The sequence below is a fragment of the Arvicanthis niloticus genome, chromosome 3, assembly GCF_011762505.2.
Source record: "Arvicanthis niloticus isolate mArvNil1 chromosome 3, mArvNil1.pat.X, whole genome shotgun sequence".
NCBI lineage: Eukaryota > Metazoa > Chordata > Mammalia > Rodentia > Muridae > Arvicanthis > Arvicanthis niloticus.
Window position 1 is genome coordinate 9,301,557 of NC_047660.1, and position 7,828 is coordinate 9,309,384.

The 7,828-nt window shown below is 35.5% G+C and overlaps 1 pseudogene; it reads left to right on the forward strand.

Annotated features, from left to right (window-relative positions):
* The first annotated feature begins 6,395 nt into the window (after positions 1-6,395).
* On the forward strand, positions 6,396-7,431 carry LOC117704923 (large ribosomal subunit protein uL1m pseudogene; annotated as a pseudogene).
* The last annotated feature ends 397 nt before the right edge of the window (positions 7,432-7,828 follow it).

Below are 7,828 nucleotides of genomic sequence, written 5' to 3' on the forward strand. Positions count from 1 at the left end.
CTGAACAACATTCACATCCTCAAAAGTAAACATGTGTTCATACATGTGTCAGCCCTGTTGTGCTCAGGGGGCCTTGTTTCCTTGCTCTTACAATCGTTCTGTCTCCTGTTTCACAGGATTCTCTGAGCCCTGAGGGGAGAGATTTAATGGAAACATCACAGGACTGAATGTTCCATTCTCTCTCTGTCTCATCTCTGTCTCTGTTTCTGTCTCTGTCTCTCTGTCTCTCTGTCTCTCTGTCTCTCTGTCTTTGTGTCTCTCTGTCTCTGTCTGCCTCTCTCTCTCTCTCTCTCTCTCTCTCTCTCTCTCTCTCTCTCTCTCTCTCTCTCTCTCTCCCTCCCTCCCTCCCTCTCTCTCCTCTGTCTCCCCACGTTGTTCCGCTGCAGTAACATGCACAGGTTCTGCACTGGTCTGGGCCAGATAGGATTTCAGTGCTGACAGGGCAAGCGGAAACATGTCCCTCTCCCTAAGCCAGAAGCTGCTCTCAAAGGAAAAATCACTTTTCTCCAATGGAATTTCTGTACACAAACCACTCTTAAGGCCAGACCTCATGTCCAGCAGTAGATGATCAACAAAAAATGAACTCAATTACATCTTTATATTTTTGTATGTTGTTTGTATGTCTTATAATGCTTTGCCAAGGCATATTTTCATTTTAAAACTTATAGGTCTTTCACCTACATATCATGTTTTCTGGCTTTGTGTTCTGAAATTTCTCTGTGTGAAAACTTTTGATTCTTGGCATTTATTTATTTCTTATGCCTTTTTGGGCTCTTAATCTGTTTGTGCTTGTTTTTGTCTTATTCCAGTTTGTTCAGATATTTTTTTAACTCTTATTATATTTTATTATTATTTTAGGTGTTTTTCTTAATAAAAGCAAAAAAAGTAAATGTGTCAATATAACCTTAATTTCTTTCTACCTCTAAACTTCAGTTTGAAATTTAATCTGTCTATTCTGTATGTACAAGTATGGGCCACATATACCCTGCATTTAGCCTAATGACGTAGAAAATTTTCTCCAAAGAATTTCCCCCATTTCTCAATGCACATGGTATGACTTAGGCACAAAGAACCAGCATGTCTACCTCTGACACACAATCTACATAGAAAAACTAAAGTGTGCCCAATGAGTTGGAGTACAATCAGGGAAACATCACAGACAGCAGATGGGATGTACACAAACATTTGGCCCCCTGACTGCCCAACACAATGTGCTGCAGGTGCCTCTACAGGGAACACTCTCAAACTCTGCTGGACAAATGATAAATCTGTCACAGCTTTCTGTCTCACAGAAGCACTGTTGATGAGGAATTAGCCAACTCTTTGAAGGGAAGACAGAGAAGATGAAAACAGAAAACCAGCACTAGAGGGATTCTGTTACTAATTAGGTGACAGAGAAAATTTGGACATGAGACAAAGAAGAAGCAAAAGAGAGAAGTGTGGGAGGGAAAGGACCTGACCTGTGTAAAGGGACAAGCTGTGCTAATCCAAGAACAAAACTGTTTGAGTTTTGTCAGACGAGTAGGAAACTGGCATGATTGTGCCTCTCCTGACTAAGTGTTGTCCATCTCTCTACAGCAAAGTCAGCTTCATTTGTAGACCCCGAAAAAGGCAGACATTTAGAAAGGGATTTGAGTAGGTAGAAATGTGGGACCTTACAGAGAAATTTTAATCCAGCAATTCTATATAGTTATTATTATATTCAACATAAGGTACAGGTAATACCATTCATCAAAGAATTGTCTCTGTGAAGCAGAGAGGCCATCACAGAAAACCACAAAAGGCCAGAACAAGTGAGTCTGTTGTTTTTGGCTCCAAGGAATAGATCTATTATACAACTCCTGAACCTGATGCTTAGGGATCGTCACTGAAGAGGGTAGAAAGATTGTAACAGCCAGAGGAACAAAATATTTGCTCTGAGAGGGAATCTCTCAGAAATTTCAGAAAAGTTAAACGCATGAAGTGACATTAACATGAAAGCAACAGACAACCTGACCAACACTGACACCAACAGACAAGCTAACATTGAAAGGAGATGTTTATAGTTCAATTTTGGATAAACATGATTAGAGTTGATCATTAAGAAATAAAAATAAGTAGAAAAACAAATAAAAATGATCTAATATCTTTATTGAGACAAACAAAGAAATTCTATGTTGAAATTAAAAAGATATTTTTTAATCAAAACAATAACAAAAATACTACAGATGAAATTGTCATTACAAAGAATAGTCTTCTGTGGACTGTATGACAGGCTTGCCCAAGGTTGAGTATGCTCACTTCCTGTAGCACTGAAATAAGGAATTATGTGACCCAGAGGCAGGTCTTCTTTGTACAACAGCAGTGTGATTGTATACATGTGATTCCTTCTCATATTATATAGTCTGTAATGCCATAACATGGAGACAGTGAAGGTAATGCTAAAAACTGCACCTAGTATCTAAATCCTTGATCTTGTTGATATGGCTTGCTCAAAGCTGGATTTCTTGGTGATAGTACTAAAAATGTGCATGCTAGGCAATCTTAGGAAGCTATCTTGTGTGTGCAAAGATTTCTCCCTAGATATATTAAACACAACTACCACCAGTCAAGCATGTCTGCCCTGAGAAACTGGTGTTTGGTGGGACTACCCTGACCCACATCACTTAGCCTGCTTGTCTGGTTAAAAATAATCTTTAAGTCACCTTAATAAATTTTAGCACTTATGAGATCCATATGGAAGAGTGTTGATTTTCTCTAGATTTCTACCCTGTTTTCTGTAAAACTAGTTTAGATCGGACTTTATAGTAGTTGAAAGAAATTGTATAACACATACTATTAGAGCAATGATTTGATATTAGTCTGAGCAAGAGTATGCATGTAACATTTTCTTGTGAAAATGTTAATAGGTGTTAGATGACAAAAATAAATTCCTGTGCACATCCATTGAAGACACATTGAATTTACAAGTTTAAACATATTTCTTTTTGCAATGTATCTGACTTTTATAAGTGTGTAGTATACACTGTGAATGTATCCTCATATATCTCCTTTGTTCCAATTCTCTCTTTCCAACCTTCTGCACCAAAGAATTTATAACAATCAATAGCCTGTAGTTTATTACTTTAGGAAATGCTCTTTAAGTCTTATATACTGTGATTCTTAGTTTAACGTATGGCAAAATATAATGTACACAACATTATACTGTATACTTGTATACTGTGATTGTACACAACATTGTACTGTGTCTTGTATACTGTGATTCTTAGTTTAACGTATGGCAAAATATAATGTACACAACACACACACACATATGCATACATGTATATTTCTTTTATTATTATTCTAATACATCTTCATATATTTTCTTACTTATAAATATACACAGAGAGAAGTAGGCTTACATTTTCTGGTTCACAGGAGGCAGATTTATTTGAGGGTTAACAAGGCAGAAAGCATCTCTTATTAATACAAGCTTTCCCAATTAAATCAAGAAGACAGAACAAGAGGCAGGAATGGCATGGAGATTTATTTGATTCAGACAAGAGAAGGTATTAATGACAGAAACCTCACAGTTGCCATTGTCACCTTGAATGTTACTGTTCTACCTCAAGAAGTATGATGCTAAAGACTGGGATACTTTTGAGGCAGGGATTGACATTTTGTTGAGAATTATACTGTAGAAGTGAGGACACATAAACCTGTAATGGTATGTGAATAAAGCCTTGGAAAGAGTACAAGTAGAAAAGGTAAGTAGGGTCCATTTTTGAAAAAGTAATGATCACATACCTTCCCAAAGGAACATTTTTAAATCACTTTTTCAGAGTGGAGAAGAATCCTGAAACTAAAATCATTCATGATTCATTCATTTTGTAATTTATTGTTAGGATTAGTTCAAACTCATACTGTAAGCAAAGGCTGTCTATTTGTGATAGTATAGACACATGCATTTATATGTAAGTACAACATACGCAACATATACTTATATATTCCTTGTAACCCATTATTCTAGAAAGGTAAATAGCTATGTGTTCATTCAAGTGAATGGAAACTTAAACTGACAGTAAATACACATATTTTACTACCCAAATAAGCAATGGTATATTGAGTGCCTTTGAAGATTTGCCTCATACAGATAAACTAAACTTTTATTATTTAGGATAAAATTTGCAGTGTAGTTTATTAGTTAATCAATCTTTATGCTTTACATATTTTACAGAAACAAAAATAAAAGAGTAGAAATAAACTTTAAGTCCTTAATTTCCCCTTCCAAAAAAAATCAGACAATTTCAAAAAAATTTTAAAGGCTACCTTATTTTGACAGTGATTTTTTTTTTAAAAAGAGACTTATTTCTAGAATCCAAAACATGGAAATCTTTCTAGTTTAACTCTTAGATACATATTCTTATCTTTCAAGGCATAATCTCTTCTCATTTTATTTGGTGAACTGTTTTAAGATGCAAAGGCATTAAAAACATTTTAATTGAGAAATTAATTCTTCTACAGATAGGCATTATTGATATGTATGTTTTCTATAATTGTTCAATACTCTTATATAGTTGACTTTAAAATCCTTAAGCATAAGTCATATGTAAATTTGATATAGCATAAAGATTGATCTCATTTCTGGCTGAACTCTCATATTTGACTTAGAGAAACTAACTTAATGACTGTGAATGAAAAAAAATATGGATTAAATTATGTCATACAACAGGATGTCTTAGACAACCATAACAAATGGATTTTAAAGGTTATCACCAACTGTGCCACTTTTCCTAAAATGAGTTATAGATGTACTGCAGTAATGGAGATGAATCATGAAAGATGCAAACAAATTCAGCATCCTTCTCTGATATATGGCCACATGTTTCTTAACATATCCACTCAAATCAAAGCTTTAGAATGCTCCACAGTGGCTGATTTAGATCAGTCTGGTACATAGGACTAAAGCAAAAGTGGAAGTTTGACCATGTAATGATTTCTTAGGCACAGTTCAAACAGATAAATGAGAGTGTTTGGGAGAACAACTATGGTATAGAGAACCATTTATATAGTAACAGTTTGAATATATACTATATTCAAGCTGAATCAGAGTGGCTCTGAAAACAGTCTCCCTTCCTTCCAGCACTGAAATTCTGATGCTGGTACAAGTCTAACTACTTTCTTTGAGGATGACAATGTGGAGACACCCTGAACTCCTCCCTGGACTCATTATCTTATGATCTCAGCCTCCCAAGTTCTGGGATTGTAGACATGTGACACTATGCCTGGCCTCCAAATCTTGGAGAAGGTTTTCCCTACTGTGGCTACAAAATTATTACTGCTCTGTGATTTTAAGTGTGGGCCTAATGTTGTGTGAGAGAAAGAAGATCTGGACAGGCTTTCCGCCAAATTTAAGCTGTTATAGCCAGTGTTGGCTTGGGAGTTGTATGTTACAATAGAAATGATTTATGTAAAGAGATGGTGGCAACATACACTAGAGAAAACCTCTGAAACAGCGTGAACAAGGATGAAGACTAAGTCTCAGTGCTTTGTAACCACACTATGTATGTCATCTCAAAGGTCATCCTTTCTTACATTTATCAACTCTAGTTTGGTGACAGGACTCTTTCCACTTAGTCTCATCCCAATTTTACTTGTTTGCCAGCCCCATTTTTTTCCTCTCTTAAAAAGTTAACTCCAATTCTCTCAATAAAAAGAATCTCTACTATTTATTTTAAAGACTGATTCTCCATCTTTCGTTTTCCCCCTTTTCATCTCAGTAGTATCTCTTGAATATGCAATACAGAGGGCGAGTTATTCTTTGGTTTTATTGTATGGATAAAAATGTAAAATAAATATCCATCTAACTGAAATCATCCTGTTTTTTCAAATAAAATTGGGACATTCCCTCATCAAATGACCCAGTGGTGACATTTTGAGTTCTTAGTGTTTAACGAATAGAGAATAGTATTTTTCTTTTTTTTAATTGGATATTTTATTTATTTACACTTCAGATGTCATCCCCTTCCCCCATCGCCCCTCCCTAGAAGCACCCTATCTTATCTTATCCTATCCTATCCTATCCTATCCTATCCTATCCTATCCTATCCTATCCTATCCCCCTTCTCCTTTTTGCTCTCATACCATTTAATTACATGCAAGTATTAAGGTCAGTTTAAAGGAAGTAGGCTTCAAACAGAAATCTGATATTAGGATAGAACAAAGAAGTAATTTCAGTCAGGAATCTAAATATTAGGCTAGAACAAAGAAATAATTTTAGACTGGAATCTAAATTTTAGGCTAGAACAAGGAAATAAGCTTCAGACATGAAAATGACTTTGGGCTAGGACAGGAAAGTTGGCTCAGATATTTTGGTTATCCTGATAAATATTTTTTTCAACAGACATATTTCTCCACAATTAGGAACAGTCAACATGGTAGTTGCCATAAGGTGCTTCTGTAGAGTCTTGATATATCATCAGAGGCATAGTCTTTGCAAGATGGCTTCCCAGACATCTCTTTACCCTTGTTCTGTAAGCAGTCCCTTGCCCAACAGACATTTTGCTGCTGTTGCTGCAGCTGCAGCTACAAAGCCTGTAAGAAAAGTTAAAAAAAAGGTGCCAAGGAAAAGATATCAGATGAAAAACCAATAGATGATATAGAGAAAATAAAGTCATATACTTACATGAAAAGTGATCCTGAAGACTATGTCTACTTAAAACACTTATACCTGCAGCAGTTCTATGAAGTAGAGAAAGCTGTTATCTTACTTAAGAAGTTTCAAGTTCTGGACTTTATCAATACAAAGCAAGGTTTTTAATCTTGACTTAACATTAGATATAGCATTGGGAAAAAGAAAAGAAGTGAAACCATTTCCCAGTGTTATTGCTTTACCACACCCTTTCTTCTCAGAAGTCAACAAAATTTCTGTGTTTACAGGGAATTCATCAGGAATTAAAATATCAGAAGAAAATGAAGCTCTGTTTGCAGGAGGCACAGATCTGGTTAAGAAGATCTTGGGTGACAAGGTTGTTGTGGACTTTTATGTAATTGTCCCAGAAATAATGGGCAAACTTAACCCTTTATGGAAGAAACTGGAAAAAAAAAAAGATTTCCAAAGGCTACTAGAAATTCCATTGGCCATGACGTCCCCAAAATGCTCGAATTATTTTAAACTGCACATGAAATTATGGTAGAAGAAGAAAGGCAGAACTTCTTCAGCACCAAAATAGCCATGGTGGATATGCCAAGTGACCAGATAGCTGCCAATCTTCAAACAGTATAAATGAGGTCTGCAGGTACAGACCACTGAATCTGGGTTCATTTGTGGTACATGCCTTTCTTCTTAGTGCAACCAATGAAGGTTTGCTACTGAAGACTGTCTCACTGTTAAGCAAAGAAGCTAAAACCACAGAAGCTAAAACTATAGAAGCTGAAATGGAAGAAGCTGAAACCACAGAAGCTGCTTAGAAGTGTTATGTTGTAAAATTATTTGCAGGATGTGTGTGTCAAGAAACAACAGAGACATCTATAAAACTGTATAATTTCAAAAAAGGAAGAAGAAGTACTTCTCCAAAAATGGCTTCTGAGAAATGAATAAACATATGCTTTAAATATACATAAAACAACTATAGCTTTAAAGAATGTTTTCACCAACCCCCCCCCAAAGGGCTGGAAGTGTCCATTAATTTCATAATTGCTTTTAACACAGCACAATTAACACAGCATCAATATGTTAATATTGCATGCAGTTAGGTTTTCTTGCTACCTGTGAGTTTTAATTTATTTCCTATGGCTAACATATAAACCATTTCAAAGGAATGAAAATAATAATAAATTGTGTAGAAATCTAATTATATAGATGCCA